Here is a 20,099-nt window from a genome sequence, read left to right on the forward strand (position 1 = left end):
GGATTTATGCAAAGCATTAACTAAATACCAAAGGCTCTTTATCCTGAGCCCTGTTTGTTAGTCCGAAAAACAAAACACAAACAAACAAAACTTTTTCTGCATGGCATCTTCTTATGTGAGAAAGAAATTTGAGTATACATGTAATTTGCACTATCTTTAGAGAAAGGCAGATTGCTTAGACAAGTGTTTCTACTTTTTTACCTATCCTCAAACCTTTGCTTTAGGAATATAATCATTAGGCATTTTGGTGATTTTTATACCACTTAATCTCTTCTTAGGGTCACTTCGATTCTACAGAATATTTTTGGAGAACTTAACTGTCCTCAAAAGATTCTAAATAATCCATAGACATTGGAGTTGTGACATATGCTAACATTAGGATCTCAATCACTGCCTGGTTGAATAACATAACAGTAAAAATTTACCATGAAAACACTTAAATTGCCCATAACATGTAGGTATTATCTGCTATTCTTAAAAGTCATGTTTAAAATTTCACATCCAATGAACTACACAGGAATCAGCAACTATAGCCCATGAGCCAAATCCTGTCTGTCCTCTGCTTGTTTTTATAAATAAAGTTTTATTGAAACAGAGCTATTTCATCTATGAGTTGAGTAGTTACAACAGAGAACATCTAGCCTGTAAGCCTGAAATACTCATGATTTGGCCTTTTACAGAAAGTTTGTCAATCTCTGAATTAGATTTTAAGAAAGACCAAAGGAAATGAGAGCATGAATCGAGGGGGTGCTGGGCTTGGGTGGAAGGGCAGAGGGACAGAGAGAATCTTAAGCAGGCTCCATGCCCAGCATGAAGTGCAACAGGAGGCTCCATCTCATGACGTGGAGATCATGGCCTAGCAGAAATCAAGAGTTAGGTGCTTAACCAATTGAACTACCCAGGTGCCCCTTTTCAAAGCATTCCAGTTTTAAATTCGTAGTGATGAATGGAAATTGCTGAAGAATTCCAAAATATGCTAGCTTGTCTAAAAGGTTTATTTCATTTGGTTTTAATGTTAGGTCTCTATAAACTTAATAAATGTGTTTCTCCCTTTCTCTCTTTTTAACCCTACAGTGTAATTCCTGAATAAGACATAGCAAGAGAAATAGGTTTACTGTGTGGGCGCCTGGGTGGCTCAGTTGGTTACGCGACTGCCTTCGGCTCAGGTCATGATCCTGGAGTCCCGGGATCGAGTCCCACATCGGGGTCCCTGCTCGGCGGGGAGTCTGCTTCTCCCTCTGACCCTCTTCCCTCTCATGCTCTCTGTCTCTCATTCTCTCTCTCGCAAATAAATAAAATCTAAAAAAAAAAAAAGAAAGAGGTTTACTGTGAAATTAATGAAATATCAATTTCTCACTTAAATGAACCCCTTCCAATACCTGCAAAGGACCTTAGCAATAAGTTGGTTCTGTTTACTTACAAACTCTTCAAAATATAGTATTTTCACTAAAGTCAGTTAAGAATATGGTCTTCTACTCCAGATTGCCTTTATTATCTATTATCAGTGGCCTTAGGACTTTTTCCCTTGATTCAAGTAAAGAGATACTGAATTGGAGATACATTTAATTTAAATTTAATGGGGTAAATTTATGTGGTCCATGCATGAATAGTCAGTTAGCCATTCCAATATAGTTATGGTTCTTAAGAATACTTATACCTTGATCTATCCAACTCAGCTTATATTAGAGTTCAAAGCTCATGGCTTGAAGTGTAATTGTAGAGTCAGCCAAAAGTTCATGGCTGGTAGAGGAGACACAAGGTTGGAAATGTCCAGAAGCAGAAGCTCCAGAAAATTATTCCAATCGTCAAACATGTGAAATATCAAGTGAAAAATTCAGTTCTGATATGTGTCCAATAGGTACTGAAATTCTCTCATGATCCTGAGATCAAGACCCGAGCTGAGGTTAAGAGTCGGTTGCTTAACTGACTGAGCCACACAGATGCCCCAGTACAGAAGTTCTCTTTTTGATAGAGGTCTTCCCAATTTGATAACATTTTTTAAAGTGTACGTCTCTTCAAGACTAGAGTTACAGAGCCAGTAGGAACTTAACCACTTTTTGTTATCACAAACAAAATTCAATTTTGACCAAACCTGAAAAGAAAAATCTACATGATCTTTATATATACGCATATTTAAGGAGTTTATTTATTTATTTGACAGAGAAAGAGACAGCAAGAGGGGGAACACAAGCAGGGGGAGTGAGAGAGGGAGAAGCAGGCTTCCTGTGGAGCAGGGAGCCTGATGCGGGGCTCCATCACAGGACCTTGCGATCATGACCCGAGCTGAAGGCAGACGCTGAATGACTGAGCCACCCAGGCGTCCCTGACCTTTATATTTTAAATATTAAAAACAAAACAATATCATAAAATTATTTGAAGAAGTGACTAATCAGTGTGTAGCCAAAGAAATAGGAAAAGAGATTGTGGCACCTAGAAAACGATGTTATTTTTCTACATTCCTTCATTTCCATGGTATTTGCTATCTTATTTGTGTCTTTTCCATTTTCTCAAAGGCTAAAATATCTCATCTTCCTGGATTCCCTCTCCAGTGCCAATGGGATCGAGTCCCGTTTAAAAGAGTGCTTAACGATTAGTGTTTTATTGAAGACTGAGAATGGTAACTACAACTGAAGAATGGGTCTTTCAAGAGTTTGTAAGACACTTTGATTTGAATTTGATTATAATGGTCAAAGTATGTATGCATGCAGTACAACTGAAATTAAAATAAAATAATTATATTCGTTCTCCTGAATTCACCATAGTGCATTCTATTCCTAACCACTGCTGCAAACCACAATACCTAATTTCAGTAGGAAGTTACTCTCTCTAGAAGCACTGATTGTGAATGTTTTAAAACTATTCATGTTCAAAACCTCAGTGTCCCATAAACATTTTCCTAAAACCAATTAGAACAGGCACTTGCCTTTCATGCCATACAAGCTGGAAGGCTATATAATCACTGCCTGGCAAATTTCATAGTCTGAAGACCGATGTTTTGGTTTTTTTCTCTTTCTTCTCATTTAAATGTTGACCTAAAAAGGAATGGATCATTCTTAAATGCGGTTTCAGCTCAGCTACTGGCATAAACTTGGGACTTGGAACATTATTATTGTTAGTTCTAATAATAAAATATTCAAGAATGCTGACAGACTGCTAGGTGCAAATCCGTATTAAATCTGTCTTTACTGAGTTTGTTTTAAGAAGATGCAGTACTGCATATGAAATGTAGGATTGTGGAATCCAAATAATCCAACTTATGTCAAAACTAAACAAATCATTTACCATGGTTTCAAGAAAATAATAATAATAATAGTCTGTTGAGAGAACATTATCTATAGCAACTTGTGAACAAAATTATTCTATGAATACATTAGCATGCAAGTATAAATCTTGCAAGGTATGGATTCTGCTCACTCTCAGTCCCCAGGTTTTTAAAACTTCTTTGATAACCTAATATGCCAACTTGAGATATGCATTTACTGACTAAGGAATTTCAAGCTTCAGAAATGCTGGGCTGCCAACTTTCCAATTCTTCTTACTCCTGCATTAATTAATATAAACTCATATGGTGAGTTAAACCAGACTTCACGGAGGTTGCATAGAGTACAGTATGCTTGCTATCTATTCTATAATGGCAAAACTGAATGTAGAACCTCAGAAAGTGGGATGGTATAAATATCTCCTTCACCATCCCTTGCAAACAGATTAAAGTCCTAGTGACAGAAAGGAGAGTAAACCTCGGTCAGAGAAATCATCTTCCTATTAAAAAAAAATGTGATGTCCACTTTTGGACTCCCCTCAAAATTATCTTAAGAGACTTGGACAGGATCCAGAACAGAATAAGGAGAATTATTAAGGGAAAATCTGACATTTGTTTGCTATAGTAGATTTGTAGGTAATTATGTCCAACACCTGTATCAACTGACAGTTGTATTTTACTTCAGCTGAAAAGATAGAAATTGAAGTGGGGACTTCAGTGAATACAACCTCCAGATGTTTTTGCTTAATAAAGAAGAAAGCTAATTTAACTATAGGCAAAACATGTGACGATCATAATTCTTGGTCAATGTTTTTAGGGTTGCATTTTTTGATACATAGACAATGAGGGGATTCAGACTGGAAACAATAGATTTGGAGAATACATCACAAAATATTTAAGTCTCTTTATCTTTTCTGATAGTGTTTGCTTTACTCTGTAGTTTCTGGGCTCTGTATGACAAATTCAGATATTACAAGGATTTTTTTTTTTTTTTGATGCCTCTGGTTTTCTTGATGTGTCAGTGTCATGGCTCATTGTGTCTGAAAATTTTGCCACTTGATATCATTTTTTCCATTTCCCCTGACACCCTTGAGTCAGGAACATCAAACTCCTAGCCATGGATGGAGGCAGAGCATTCCTACCCACATCACAGCATCAGAGTGGCTCCAGTCTTATAGAGAAATCCTAGAGAACTAATCGTTAAGCACTCTTTTATACGGAATTAGTACGTGACTGACAGTTCTGATTTGGCAGTGTGTTTTTCCAGGAGACGTTTTATTTCATCCAATTCTAATCAACTGATTATTTTGTAAACACCAATTCTTTGACAGAACTTGTGCTAAAAGAATAAAACACAACTCTGCCTTCAAGCAGATCATACTCTGTTATAAAAAACACAAGTACACCAAGTCTTATAATGCAGCAGAATTTATGCTATAATGCATAATATATGAATTATAATATATAATGGAATTTGCAGCAGATGTTCTGAGAGCAACCAGTTATGGGACACCACACGCAGCCTGAATGAATCAAAGGAAACTTCCTTGAGTGGATGATAGATGGGCTTAGTCTTGAAAGATGAGTAGGGAATAAGAGATAGAAAAGAAATCCAGATGGAGGGAACAAATACAAATGTCAGCCAGCTTGAGGAATCAAGATTTGGGGGGGGGGGGGGAGAAACTGCAAATAATTTAATTTGGCACATGCAGGTGGTAAATAGAGAACATTTCACAAAGAGACACAGCATTGATTTGGAGATTGAACTTTATCCTGAAAAAATGAGGAACCATGGATGGACTTTAGGGGATAAAAAAGAAAGGACAAGATAAGATTTATATTTTATAAACATTGCTTTGTATATTTAATATGAAAAATGGATAAAGGGTGCTTGAAGGAGGCAAACGAGTTAGGTGACAGCACCCCTAATTGTAGGTATCGAAATATAATGTCACAGGGTTGTTAAAAGTGTTGGTTGAGGATGACAGGACTGGGATGGGAATTCTGGCTTGCCACTCATTATGTGTGTAATTTTAGATAAAATAATTAACTTCTTTAGGTTATAGCTTCTGTTTTAATAAGACTTTTGAGGAATTAAACATAGCAATATATACAATGTTCTTAGTATAATTCCTAGAACATATTACGCAATAAAAATGTAAGAAAGGCACCTAAATGATTATTTCCAATGACAGTAGCAATAATGGTAAAAAAAAAAAAAGAATACTCATAAGTAATGTATCAAATATTGTGGTAAATGTAAACTAAGTTCATGAGTAAGTTCTTGTAAAGAGAATGACACAAAAATGCTCCCTTAGATTAAAAACACAAGCAAAATAAAATTAGAAGAATCCCCTCTGTGCAACAATAACGATAACTAAAACAATCACAACAGCAACAACCAAAAACGTAAATGAATTTGATTCTTTCTTTGTGATGACATAGTATTTACATAGTATCTGTCAGGCAGTTGGCTGAACTGCTTACATATACACTGTCATCACAGCTGGCCAATATTCCTACATCATTTTATCTTGTAAATTTGGCTGAAAATACAGATTCAAAAGTAGGAGGAAGAAAAATGATGCCTCACTTATTAGGAGAAGAGAGGTGGGGGAGAAGGTGAGGGCAGGGAAGGCGAGAACAAATAGATGAATAGGGAGAAAGGATCAGCATGTGTTAAACATTTCCCAAGTGTGATGCACTATTTTGGGCATAATGAATCTGTGTAGCAACACTGTAAATTGTTACTATTTTATGATTTGGGAAACAGAAACTCCAGAAGGTTGTTAATGGGTGAAATCCATACAAATGTGAGGACATTGTGATCAAAACAAAGAAAACAACAAAAACAAACAAACCAAACACTGGCTCCAGAGCAGGTCTTCTCATGGCAGAATTTGAAGTGTTGGAGATCATCCTGGGAGGTTGACTTAACCAGTTTTGCAGGCAAAAAGCAGTATAGTGGCCAACAGCAGTATTTGGTAAGTTTGCTCTGCTAGGATGCTTAGTAGAACAGCCCCTAGCCTGAAATAGTTAATAGTCAATCAAAAATAATTTAAGGAACGAGAGATATTTGATTAACTGTTGCTGTTGACTGGACCTGGGTATGCCATGATACTATTTTATTTCCATGATGGATCGGGTAGATTAGGTCAGGGAGAGAGGACAGTTGATTCCCCTAGTGTAAAATATTTCTCAATGAAAACCCCTTCAGGTAGGAATCACTGAAAACTATGAAGACTGAATATAAAAAAAAAAAAAAAAAAATCAAATCTGTACATTAAGACAAAAAAAAAAAAATATTGCCAGAGGCAGTTTGCAAAGAAATTACATCTGGGTGCAGTGAAAAGAATCCTAAGAGGAAAAGGTTCATTCACTGAGTGAGCTCTTTAGGGGAGCTATTATTTGATTAAGCAAGCTATTTATTTAAATAGAACGCATTATAGGACTAGTTTAATACAGGCCCTGAAGGCTATTTTAATGGATCTGAGGATTACTTCTGCAAAATAGATCTGATATTTTGATCACTGCCAATTTAATCACAGGGTAAACCCCTTTACTGCAAGTCATGCTAAGCTTGTGGTCAGCTTGAGAGAACATTTAAGAGAGGTTAGGACTATAAAGTCAAGCCTGGTCCTAGGTAGCCTTTTTTTTGTTCTTTTTTCCAGAAGATTTTAGGAGAACCTAATTTATTGAAGAACTGAAGCATCTCAGAAGCAATGGGAAAATAATATTGGAATTAAATGAGACCTGCTGAGAAAGCCCTATCAATAGGGAAAGAAAGAAAAATAAAAGCAGGGATCTCCCTCTGTTGTGATGGTACCTGTGATGAAAAGTTGATTAGCTGAGGCAAAAGATGGCACCACAATGGACTAACGTACAAATTAGTCAATCCAGTTCTGACAAACATAAAGTTTTTGGGAATTATGTTTTATTTTTTTTTTAAAAATTTAAAACATTTATTTATTTGAGAGAGAGAGAGAGAGAAAGGGGAGGAGAAGAGGGAGAGAAATCCTCAAGCAGACTCTCCGCTGAGTGGGAACCCAGCATAGGGCTCAATTCCAGGACCCCAAGATCATGACCTGAGTGGAAATTGAGTCAGATGCTCAACCAACTGAGCCACCCAGGTGCCCTGGGAATTATGTTTTAATCATACGAGGTTACAGGGATTTTTTAAGGCTAACATAGTAATGGAAGAATACTCAATACACAAAGAAGATCTGATACCTGAAAATGTTCAAAATGATAACATATGGGATATTTATTCAGCTCATATACCCTATTATATGTGCCCCAGTTGTTTATGATCTGTCTTTTTTAATGGGTGTCCATGCTATACTGTATTACATTGTTAACAATTCTGAACGTCATCCTGGCAATGAGAGATAGCATTTGTTTTCAAAACGTACAACTTGAATGTTTATCTAATGTAAAACAAAAACCAAAAAACACCAGAAAGATAAAAACTGTATTTTAAGAGTCGTTAACATTTCAGGAGGGATACTGGATTGTAAGAAAGAATGAAATGGGAAAAATCAGGTTGGCTATATATACTTCTCTATTGTTTTGACTATTTGAAACAAGAATGTACATTTATTGATGACCTAAAAAAAAAAAGAATGTGCATTTTATGTATTATTAATTTTAAAAACTTAAGTATATTTTATATAATGAAATTGGTGAACAATAAGAAATAAGCAGATTTGCAACCTATAAATAATTAATTATAGAATTTAATTACCCTGTGGGTTATTTTCCATAGGGAACTGATGGACAAAATCTCTAACATTTGGCATATGTACCCATTTACTTATGTTTTTTGTTTGTTTTGTTAGTGTTTTGTAATTTTTAGCATACAAGTCCTGTACATATTTTGTTGGATTTCCACCTAAGTGTTTCATTCTGTGCAACAATTACATATGATATTGCAGTTTTAATTTTAATGTCTAGATGCTTATTGCTAGTATGTTGAAATACAATTGACTTTTGTACATTGATCTTGTGTCAAACTTCCAGAACTCACTTATTAGTTCTACAGGGTTTCTATAGATTCTTAGGGTAAGCCTACCTAGACAATTATGTCATCTGCAAATGATGGTTTTATTTCTTCTTTAAATGAAATGTATGTCTTTCATTTTCTTTCCTTGCCTTATTAAACTGGACAGAACATTTATCACTGTGTAAAATAGTAGTGATGAGACAGACATCTTTCCCTTATTCCTGATCATAGAAAGAAAGCATTCACCATTGAGGATAATGTTGGTTGTGGATTTTTTTGTACATAATCTTTATTACTTTGAGAAATTTCCCCTTTATCTCAATTTTTCTGAAAGTTCTAATTATCGGTGGATGTTAAATGTTGTGAATGCTTTTTCTGCATTGATTGATAGGATCATGCAATTTTTCTTTTTTGCCTGTTAATTTGATAGATTACATTGATTTTCAAATATTGAATGTCTTAACATCCTCTAACATACTAGAAATAAACCCCACTTTATCATTATATATAATTCTTTTTTGTTTATTGGTGAATTCTACTTGCTAAGATTTTTTTTTTTTTTTAAGATTTCATTTGTTTAGTAAAAGGCGAAAGATTTATGCGATCTGAAGAGAAACCAGAGTATGAGATTTCATTTGTTTAGACAGAGAGATAGAGAGAGAGCACAAGGAGGCAGAGAGGCAGGCAGAGGGAGAGGGAGAAGCAAACTCCCCACTGAGCAGGGAGCCAGATACAGGACTCCATCCCATGACCCTGGGATCACGACCTGAGCCGAAGGTAGACGCTCAACTGACTGAGCCACCCAGGTGCCCCCCTACTTGCTAAGATTTTTAAAGAAGTTCTCTGTCTATATTCATGAAGGTTATTAGCCTATAGTTTTCTTCTTTTTTTTTTTTTTTGAGTTTGTATTATCTTTCTGATTTTAGTATCAGGGTAATGGTAGCCGCACAAAATTAATTAAATGTTTTATCCACTTCAGTTTTCTGGAAGAGATTGGGAAAGATTGTATAGGACTATATAGAAATCTCTAGTGAAACCAGCTATGTCTGGAGGGTTTTTTTTGTTAGTTTTTCTTAGAAGAGGGTGTTCAAATTATGAATTTATTTTCCTAAACAGTATAAGAGCTTCTCAAAATATTTGTTTAATATACATGAGAATGTAGTTTAGTAACTTTCTGAACTATTTTCCTGTTTTCAATTTTAATAATTTATGCTCTTTATTATTTTCTTTATTCTGTTTGTTTTGAGTTTTTCTCTTTTTCTAGTTCTTGAGGTAAGAGTTTAGACTATTGATCTGAGATTTTGCCCCTTTTTGATGCATGGCTTAATGTTATAAATTTCTCTTGGCACTAATTTAGCTGTATTATGATATGATGTATGTTTATTTCCTTTAGTATTAGTGTGCATTTTTTTACTTCCCTTTGAGTCTTCCTCTTTACCATATGGATTATTTAATAGTGTGTGGTTTTGTTTCCAAGTGTTTGGATATTCTCCTTTCTTTTCCCATTATTGATTTTTAGTTTGATATCATTGTTGTTGGAGAACACACTTTCTGATACAAATCCTTTAAATTTTTTTTCAGGTTTGTTTTATGGCACAATATAAGGTTTATTTTGCTACATTTTCCAGGGGCAATTGAAGATAATGTGTATTCTGCTGTTGTTGTGTGGGATGTTCTTGATTATATCCTAGCGGTTGATGGTGCTCTTATGTTCCTCTATATCCTGGGCTGATTTTAGATAGTTATTCTATCAATTATTGGTAGAGGGATGTAAAGTTTTCTAAATTTAAGTGTGAATTTTTCTGTTTCTCCTTTCCTTTCCATCAGTTAGGCTTCAGATCTTCTGCAGTTTTGCTATGTCTTATAGACGGGATTACCCTGTTTTATTTTAAAATCTTCCTGTCTCTGGTAATTGTCTTTTTTTTTTTTTTTAGTATTTCTTTTTTTATTTTTATTTAAATTTTTTATTGTTATGTTAATCCCCATACATTACATCATTAGTTTTAGATGTAGTGTTCCATGATTCATTGTTTGTGTATAACACCCAGTGCTCCATACAGAACATGCCCTCCTAAATACCCATCACCAGGCTAACCCATCCTCCCACTCCCCTGCCCTCCAGAACCCTCAGTTTGTTTTTCAGAGTGATCATCTCTCATGGTTTATCTACTCCTCTGATTTCCCCCCCTTCATTCTTCCCCTCCTGCTATCTTCTTCTTCTTTTTTTTTTTTTTTTCTTAACATATGTTGCATTATTTGTTTCAGAGGTACGGATCTGAGATTCAACAGTCTTGCACAATTCACAGCGTTTACCAGAGCACATACCCTCCCCAGTGTCTATCACCCAGTCACCCCATCTCTCCCGCCCCACCCCCCACTCCAGCAACCCTCAGTTTGTTTCCTGCGATTAAGAATTCCTCATATCAGTGAGGTCATATGATACATGTCTTTCTCTGTTTGACTTATTTAGCTCAGCATAATACCCTCCAGTTCCATCCACGTCGTTGCAAATGGCAAGATCTCAGTCATTTTGATGGCTGCATAATATTCCATTGTATATATATACCACATCTTCTTTATCCATTCATCTGTCAATGGACATCTTAGCTCTTTCCATAGTTTGGCTATTGTGGATATTACTGCTATAAACATCGGGGTGCACATACCATTTCGGATCCCTACTTTTGTATCTTTGGGGTAAATACCCAGTAGTGCAATTGCTGGATCATGTGGTAGCTCTATTTTCAACTTTTTGAGGAACCTCCATACTGTTTTCCAGAGTGACTGCACCAGCTTGCATTCCCACCGACAGTGTAGGAGGGTTCCCCTTTCTCCGCATCCTCACCAACATCTGTTGATTCCTGACTTGTTAATTTAGCCATTCTGACTGGTGTGAGGTAGTATCTCATTGAGGTTTTGATTTGGATTTCCTTGATGCCCAGCAATGTTGAGCACTTTCTCATGTGTCTGTTGGCCATTTGGATGTCTTCTTGGGAAAAATGTCTCTTCATGTCTTCTGCCCATTTCTTGATTTGATCATTTGTTCTTTGGGTGTTGAGTTTGATAAGTTCTTTATAGATTTTGGATACTAGCCCTTTATCTGATATGTCATTTGCAAATATCTGCTCCCATTCTGTTGGTTGTGTTTTGGTTTTGTTGACTGTTTCTTTTGCTGTGCAAAAGCTTTTTATCTTGATGAAGTCCCAATAGTTCATTTTTGCCCTTGCTTCCCTTGCCTTTGGAGATGTTTCTAGGAAGAAGTTGCTGCGGCTGAGGTCGAAGAGGTTGCTGCCTGTGTTCTCCTTTAGGATTTTGATGGACTCCTGTCTCACATTTAGGTCTTTCAATATTTGGAGTCTATTTTTGTGTGTGGTGTAAGGAAATGGTCCAGTTTCATTCTTCTGCATGTGGCTGTCCAATTTTCCCAACACCATTTGTTGAAGAGACTGTCTTTTTTCCATTGGACAGTCTTTCCTGCTTTGTCAAAGATTAGTTGACCATAGAGTTGAGGGTCCATTTCTGGGCTCTCTATTCTGTTCCATTGATCTATGTATCTGTTTTTGTGCCAGTACCATACTGTCTTGATGATGACAGCTTTGTAATAGTGCTTGAAGTCCACAATTGTGATGCCACCAGCTTTGCTTTTCTTTTTCAACATTCCTCTGGCTATTCGGGGTCTTTTCTGGTTCCATACAAATTTTAGGATTATTTGTTTTTCTTTGAAAAAAGTGGATGATATTTTGATAGGGATTGCATTAAATGTGTAGACTACTCTAGGTAGCATTGACATCATCACAATATTTGTTCTTCCAATCCATGAGCATGGAAACTTTTTCCATTTCTTTGTGTCTTCCTCAGTTTCTTTCATGAGTATTTTATAGTTTTCTGAGTACAGATATTTTGCCTCTTTGGTTATATTTATTCCTAGGTATCTTATGGTTTTGGGTGCAGTTGTAAATGGAATCAACTCCTTAATTTCTCTTTCTTCTGTTTTGTTGTTGGTGTGTTGGAATGCCACTGATTTCTGTGCATTGATTTTATATCCTGCCACTTTACTGAATTCCTGTATGAGTTCTAGCAGTTTTGGGGTGGAGTCTTTGGGGTTTTCCACATAAAGTATCCTATCATCTGCAAAGAGTGAGAGTTTGACTTCTTCTTTGCTGATTCGGAAGCCTTTTATTTCTTTTTGTTGTCTGATTGCTGTGGTTAGGAGTTCTAATACTATGTTGAATAGCAGTGGTGATAGTGGACATCCCTGCCGTGTTCCTGACATTAGGGGGAAAGCTCTCAGTTTTTCCCCATTGAGAATGATATTTGCTGTGGGTTTTTCATAGATGGCTTTTGTGATACTGAGGTATGTACCCTCTATCCCTATACTCTGAAGAGTTTTGATCAAGAAAGGATGCTGTGCTTTGTCACATGCTTTTTCTGCATCTATTGAGAGGATCATATGGTTCTTGTTCTTTCTTTTATTAATGTATTGTATCACATTGATTGATTTGCAGAATGTTGAACCAAACTTGCAGCCTAGGGATAAATGCCAATTGGTCGTGGTGAATAATCCTTTTAATGTACTGTTGGATCCTTTCGGCTAGTATTTTGGTGAGAATTTTTGCATGTATGTTCATCAAGGGCATTGGTCTGTAATTCTCCTTTTTGATGGGGTCTTTGTCTGGTTTTAGGATCAAGGTAATGATGGCCTCATAAAACGAGTTTGGAAGTTTTCCTTCCATTTCTATTTTTTGGAACAGTTTCAGAAGAATAGGTATTAATTCTTCTTTAAATGTTTGGTAGAATTCTCCTGGGAAGCCATCTGGCCCCGGGCTCTTGTTTGTTGGGAGATTTTTGATGACTGCTTCAATTTCCTTATTGGTTATAGGTCTGTTCAGGTTTTCTATTTCCTCCTGGTTCAGTTTTGGTAGTTTATACATCTCTAGGAATGCATCCATTTCTTCCAGATTATCTAATTTGCTGGCATATAGTTCTTCATAATATGTTCTTATAATTATTTGTATTCCTTTGGTGTTGGTTGTGATCTCTCCTCTTTCATTCATGATTTTATTTATTTGGGTCATTTCTCTTTTCTTTTTGATAAGTCTGTCCAGGGGTTTATCAATCTTATTAATTCTTTCAAAGAACCAGCTCCTAGTTTCATTGATCTCTTCCACTGTTCTTTTGGTTTCTATTTCATTGATTTCTGCTCTGATCTTTATTATTTCTCTTCTCTTGCTGGGTTTAGGCTTTAATTGCTGTTCTTTCTCCAGTTCCTTTAGGTGTAGGGTTAGGTTGTGTATTTGAGACCTTTCTTGTTTCTTGAGAAACCTTGTTTCTTGCTTTATACCTTCCTCTCAGGACTGCCTTTGCTGCATCCCAAAGATTTTGAACAGTTGTGTTTTCATTTTCATTTGTTTCCATGAATTTTTTAAATCCTTCTTTAATTTCCTGGTTGACCCATTCATTCTTTAGTAGGATGCTCTTTAACCTCCATGTATTTGAGTTCTTTCCAACTTTCCTTTTGTGATTGAATTCTAGTTTCAAAGCATTGTGGTCTGAAAATATTCAGGAATGATCCCAATCTTTTTGTACTGGTTGAGACCTGATTTGTGACCTAGGATATGATCTGTTCTGGAGAATGTTCCATAGGCACTAGAGAAGACTGTGTATTCTGTTGCTTTGGGATGGAATGTTCTGAATAGATCTCTGAAGTCCATTTGGTCCAGTGTATCATTTAAAGTCTTTATTTCCTTGTTGATCTTTTGCTTAGATGATCTGTCCATTTCAGTGAGGGGGGTGTTAAAGTCCCCCCCTATTATTGTATTGTTGTCAATGTGTTTCTTTGCTTTTGTTATCAATTGCCTTATATAATTGGCTGCTCTCATGTTAGGGGCATAGATATTTACAACTGTTAGATCTTCTTGTTGGATAGACACTTTAAGTATGATACAGTGTCCTTCCTCATCTCTTATTATAGTCTTTGGTTTAAAATCTAATTTGTCTGATATAAGGATTGCCATCCCAGCTTTCTTTTGGTGTCCATTAGCATGGTAAATCGTTTTCTACCCCCTCACTTTCAATCTGGAGGTGTCTAAAATGAGTCTCTTGCAGACACCATATCGATGGGTCTTGTTTTTTATCCAATCTGATAGCCTGTGTCTTTTGATTGGGGCATTTAGCACATTTACATTCAGGGTAACTATTGAAAGATATGGATTTAGTGCCATTGTATTGCCTGTAAGGTGACTGTTACTGTATATTGTCTGTGTTCCTTTCTGGTCTATGTTGCTTTTAGGCTCTCTCTTTGCTTAGAGGACCCCTTTCAATATTTCTTGTAGGGCTGGTTTCGTGTTTGCAAATTCCTTTTGTTTTTGTTTGTCCTGGAAGCTTTTTATCTCTCCTTCTATTTTCAATGATAGACTACCTGGATATAGTATTCATGGCTGCATATTTTTCTCATTTAGTGCTCTGAAGATATCATGCCAGTCCTTTCTGGCCTGCAAGGTCTCTGTGGATAGGTCTGTTGCCAGTCTAATGTTTTTACCATTGTAGGTTACATATCTCTTCTCCCGATCTGCATTCAGGATTTTCTCTTTGTCTCTGAGACTTGTAAGTTTTACTATTAGTTGTTGGGGTGTTGACCTATTTTTATTGATTTTGAGAGGGGTTCTCTGTGCCTCCTGAATTTTGATGCCTGCGTCCTTCCCCAAATTAGGAAAGGTCTCTGCTATAATTTGCTCCAATATACCTTCTGCCCCCCTCTCTCTTTCTTCTTCTTCTGAGATCCCAATTATTCTAATATTGTTTCGTCTTATGGTATCACTTATCTCTCAAATTCTGCCCTCGTGATCCAGTAGTTGTTTATCTCTCTTTTTCTCAGCTTCTTTATTTTCCATCATTTGGTCTTCTATAGCACTAATTTTCTCTTCTGCCTCATTTATCTAACAGTTAGAATCTCCATTTCTAATTGCACCTCATTAATAGCCTTTTTGATTTCAACTTGGTTAGATTTTAGTTCTTTTATTTCTCCAGAAAGGGTTTCTCTAATATCTCCCATGCTTTTTTCAAGCCCAGCTAGTATTTTTAAAATCATCATTCTGAACTCTAGTTCTGACATCTTACTAATGTCTGTATTGATTAGGTCCCTGTCAGTTGGTACTGCCTTTTTTTTTTTTTTTTTTTTGAGGTGATTTTTTCCCATCTTGTTATTTTGTCCAGAGGAGAATAGATGAATGAGAGAACAAAATGCTAACAGGGTAACAACGACCCCAGAAAAATATATACTAAAGAAATCAGAAGAGACCTGAAACTGGGAGAAAAGAAAGGGAAAGAAAGAAAAAAGAAAAACAAAAGAAAAAAAAGAAAAATAAAAAAACAAAATATGATCAAATATGGTCAGGCTGGTGCATAGATCAGTGGCACACACTAGATTTTTGGCATATTTTGGTCTGTTAGAAGAAAGTGCCCCCCAAGATTAAAAAAAAAAAAAAAAAAACTTATATATGTAGAAAATAAGGGTAAATACGATGAAAGGATGCAATATGACTGTAAAGGTGAAAATTATAAAAGATTTTATAGAAGGAATTGATAAGAAGTTGGTTGAAAAAAGAAAGAAGAGGATTAAAAAAAAAAAAAGGTAAGAATGTGATCAGGCAGGAAACTAGAACAAAGCCATACACTAGAGATTTAGGGTATATTTTAGTCTGTTAGAAGAAACTGTATGCCAAAACTTTAAAGAGAGAACAACATATATATATATATATATACCAAAAATAAAGTTAACTACTATGAAGGGATAGAATATGACTCTAAAAATGAAAAATAAAAAAGATTTTTTAAAGGGGGATTGATAAGATGTTGGTTGAAAAAGGAAAAAGAAAAATTCAAAAAAAAAAGAAAAAGACAGTTAAAAAAAAATTAACTTTGAAAGACTAAAGAATCATGGGGAAAAAGCCATGAATTCTATGTGCAGTATTCCCCTAGCGTTGGAGTTCTGCTGTTCTCATTGATTGGTAAACTTGGTCTTGGCTGGCTGTTCTTGCTGATTTTCTGTGCTCACCCAGCCTGTGACTGAGCATTTCTATCCCTGGCACACGACCCCATTTGGAGTCTCCAAACCCAGCAGATTCCTGCAGTGCACTCCTGCGCTGCTCCTCCCGGGGCAGGAAGGGGAGTCTCCCTGGATCTGCTGCTTGCTGGGTCCCTGCTGGAAGAGCAGTGGCCCAACTGTGCCGTGGATCACAGTTTATGGCCACCCCAAGCTGAGAGCCCACTCCTTGGTTCCGTCTCTGCAGCCGGCTTCCCTGCTCCAATCCCTGGGAGTTCTGCCACACTCAGGGACCCCTGGTCTTTCTGTGACCCCGAGGGTCTTGAGACCACACTGTCCCAGTTAGGGTTCCACTCCCAGCTTAGCCGCTCAGCAGAGCCAACTTCTTAAATTTCCAATTTTGTGCTCTGCTGCTCTATCACTTGTCAGTAGTGGCTTATGGAGGCCCCTCCCCTGCTGTCTATCTTCCCAAGTATCTCTTCTCTGCACATCCTACATTCCAGAAAGTGGTCACTTTTCTGTTTAGAGAGTTGCTGCTATTTTCTTCGATGTCTTGTTGAGTTCATAGGTGTTCAGAATAGTTTGATCCCTATCTAGCTGAATTCCTGGGACCAGACAAAATTTAGGTCTCCTACTTCTCTGCCATCTTTCCATGTGTATGTAGTTGACTGACAAAATTCTCTACCATCCAGCATCCCAATTAATTGATGAAATAAGCTACCTCAACAGGGATATTACAGGATTTCCAGAAAATAAAAGAAGGAGAAAGAAAGAAAGAAAGAAAGAAAGAAAGAAAGAAAGAAAGAAAGAAGAGAAAAAAGATAAAAGAAAAAGAAAGAAGAGGGAGGAAGGGAGGGAGAAGGAAGGAAAGAAGGAAGGAAGGAAGGAAGGAAAGAAGGAAGGGAGGAAGGGAAGAAGGAAGGAAGGAAAGAAGGAAGGGAGGAAGGGAGGAAGGGAGGAAGGAAGGAAGGAAGGAAGGAAGGAAGGAAGGAAGGAAGGAAGGAAGGAAGAAGGAAGGAAGGAAAATAGAGACACACACATGTACACACAACCTTCTATGGCTCAAAACACAGTATCATGGCCCTATCTGCAGACAACTTACGATAATTGCCAAATACAATTTAGTGATAAGAAAAATCCTTTCAGTGATTAAAAAATACTTCTAAGTCCCACTGAAGTACTGCTGTAGTTTAACTATACATAAGGAATTACTTAACCATCTGCTATTCCAAATATATTTATTTTTTTTAATTTATTTTTTTAAAGATTTTATTTATTTGACAGAGAGAGTACAAGCAGAGGGAGAGAGAGGGAGAAGCAGGCTCCTTGCTGAGCAAGGAGCGCGGTGTGGGACTTGATCCCAGGACCCTGGGATCATGACCTGGGCCAAAGGCAGCCGCTTAGCCTATTGAGCCACCCAGGCATCCCTCTAAATATATGTAATGCTCATTTTTTAAGATGAGCCTAACCACCCTCCCCTCAAAAGTAACTGCACTGTATCTTTGAAGTTAAGCAGAAAAACAAACAAACACCCAATATTGGTGACAAATATACAGAAGATTCACTTCTTCATTCTTCTTAAAGACTGAAACCTATTCTCAGGACCATGAAGAGCTAGAAATTCACCTATTTTTCAAGGACTTGTTTGTAGACTATGCAGCAACTTTGTTGTCTTTCCTGTATCAAAATCTGAAAACTCCTTGACCCCCAGTACTTCCTCTGTACCCACCATGAAATCCTCCATGGGTGGTGAAGGTACCACCTCTGTCATCACCATGCCCTTGGTCACCACAGATACCAAGACCTCCCTGCCTCTGTATCCCCCACAGCCACGGTTTGGACAAAGTGTAATTCCAAATGTTTTGGCATTTAATCTTCTTTCTTCAGCCCCAGTTGGTCTCTCTTCTCTATTATTATCACAAGAAATATTATCAAAGAAGGATTTGTTTTTGTCATAATAGTAATTAGGTCTAAGTGGATCTCTTCATCTGTATTTCCTTAAGTGTTTTTGCTGAATATCAACTTCTGAGTCTTCTTTATCTTCACCACTTATAGGGTTCTCCTGCTTCTCAAGTTTATCTACTTTGAATTTAAGTTTATAAGGAAACTGTCAATTTCTTCCTTGTTATAATGTGCATTCACACTTTCAAGGTCAAAATTTCATTGGACTATCTTCAACACCACATTGGCCTCTGCCACCTCAATGACCCCCACACTCTCTCCTTGAAGCCAAAAGAGCACCTGGAACTATTTGTTTGTTACTATCATTTTTGGGTTGCTCATTTTCTGGTCTTGAAACTTTGTGTACTTCAGCTCACCTATGCTCTTGATTCTCTATTGCTTTTTGGCTGGTAGATGGTAAAGTCCTGAATGATATAGGGTTCCAGCACCTGCTGGAAGAGGTAAGTGAGCAGAGGTGGTCTGTACTGCTTGCTTCATGGTTGGGCTTTTTCTCAAAGGGTCTAACTGAGGGCATGAACGACCTTGAGATAACTGTGTTTTTAGAGCTCTTGCATCCTGTGTAAAGGCAGAACCAACTGTGCTACTTTGGGATAGGCTACCACTATTTGATGTTTCTGTTCCAAAGAATGTCAAAGAGCTTCCAGAAACACCAATAGCACCAAATTGCTGCCCAACTAATGAACTTCGACGGAATTGACTGTGTGTTGACATCTTGTGGAAAGGTCCATAGGAACCCACTGACTGGAATGAAGAAGTAGATGAGCCTAGAAGAAACTGAATGATAGCTCGGTCCGGGGCAAAGAACATTGTGGGTTTGATGGCTCGCAAACAGTGAGGTCTTTAATATCACTCCCACGGACTATGATGTATTCAAAGACTTCAATCTGAAGGTGGTATTGGACAAACTATTGGTCAGTCTTCTGGACCAAAGGACTAAACTTTGGTGAGGGCTACCATGGATTTCTTGATGTGGATGGTGCAGAGGATGCCTTTGCAGTGGATCTCCACCTTGGAGATAAGGCTCATCTTGCTGCCTATGTAAGGAGCGCCCCCGCTCATGGCACCACGGCCACTGTGGCCACTCACAGAAACGCAGATCTCACACCACTGTTGCAGCTCTGCAAGCCTATTGGCTCTGTCAGTACCTGCAGCAGCTGCCTCTATGTGCAGATATTTTTTTTTTTTTAAAGATTTATTTATTTATTTCAAAGAGAGAGAGAGCTTGAGAGTGGTGGGGGGAAGTGCAGAGGGAGAGGGTGAGAGAGAATCCTTGAGCAGACTCCCCCATGAGTGCAGAGCCTGATGTGGGGCTCCATCCCAGGATCCAGAGATCAACACCTGAGCAAAATTCAAGAGCTGTGGCTTAAGTGACTGAGCCACTCAGATGCCCCTATCTGTGGATTTTTTAATGTGTTTCTTTGTATAGCTCTTTAGTGGTTTTTATAGGTATGATACATATATAATATATTTGTATTTATATATAATATAAAATATATAATATGAAATATGTGTAATGTAATGGAATATGTGTATTGCATTACATATGAATAAGTTACCAAAGTGCACTGATACTGTAATTTCACCAGTTTGAGTGAAATTGAGTTTTTACCTCCCTTTACTTAAATTTATCTTCCCATTTATAATATAGTTAAGTATTTCCTCTACATACAATTAGAACCACATCAGTGTCCTAATTTTTGCTTCAGTATTAAATGTAATCTATAAAACTTGAGAAAAGGAAAATCTATTATCTTAATTTTCAGAAGCTTTACTGTGTATCTTCTTTGAGTTTATCTTTTTCAAATTTGCTTTTGTTCAATCTGTAGGTTTATGTC

At 37.0% G+C, this 20,099-nt stretch overlaps 1 pseudogene; it reads right to left on the minus strand.

Moving 5' to 3' along the window:
• Nucleotides 1–17,954: 17,954 nt before the first annotated feature.
• LOC123841932 (protein LSM14 homolog A-like) lies at nt 17,955–19,323 on the minus strand (annotated as a pseudogene).
• Nucleotides 19,324–20,099: the final 776 nt, after the last annotated feature.

The sequence above is a fragment of the Mirounga angustirostris genome, unplaced genomic scaffold (assembly GCF_029215605.1).
Source record: "Mirounga angustirostris isolate CCGP_5_RB_7025 unplaced genomic scaffold, mMirAng1.0.hap1 SCAF_2, whole genome shotgun sequence".
Classification (NCBI taxonomy): Eukaryota; Metazoa; Chordata; class Mammalia; order Carnivora; family Phocidae; genus Mirounga; species Mirounga angustirostris.